The following is a 561-nucleotide window of genomic DNA, read 5'->3' on the forward strand; positions in this document are numbered from 1 at the left end:
TGACCAGCTTTAAACGCAAGCCCACGGGCACCATACGCCGAGCTCGAGCCATCTTGCTAAGTCACCGATGCAAACGTTTTCGCGAAACGGCAGGTCTCGGGACTCAACCGGAAACCCTCTCGGTACAAGCGCGCTAGCTTGTCGCGTTTCCCACGTGCCGCTCGCCATTAGTGCCCGTGTCCGGATGATAAAAGCACCTCGGGGCTGCGGGAGCGCTCGGGGCTCCCGCCCGTGCCTGGGCCCACGCAGAACAAAGAGACAAGCCCTGCCCCGAGGAGTTACAGCCAAGCGCGCTGGGCTCACGGCTGGCACCCGGTGGCGAAACGCGCAGCTCATCAGACTTGCTAAACAGCTGCGTAAAACAGAAAGGTTTCATCAGGACACAAGAGGGAACGACACCGCAAAGCGCGTTGAGGTCGACTGCTGAGACGCGTTCGACACGAGAGCTGGGGGGTTAAAAAGAAAACTGGTCCTTGCTATTGGGAGAGGCTGCAAGCAAGACAGAAGACCCTTGTGCTGTGCAGACACAGCCCCGGTGCCAAAGACCATATGATCTCGCAG

Source organism: Alligator sinensis, unplaced genomic scaffold (assembly GCF_000455745.1).
Source record: "Alligator sinensis unplaced genomic scaffold, ASM45574v1 scaffold1329_1, whole genome shotgun sequence".
Taxonomy (NCBI): Eukaryota; Metazoa; Chordata; order Crocodylia; family Alligatoridae; genus Alligator; species Alligator sinensis.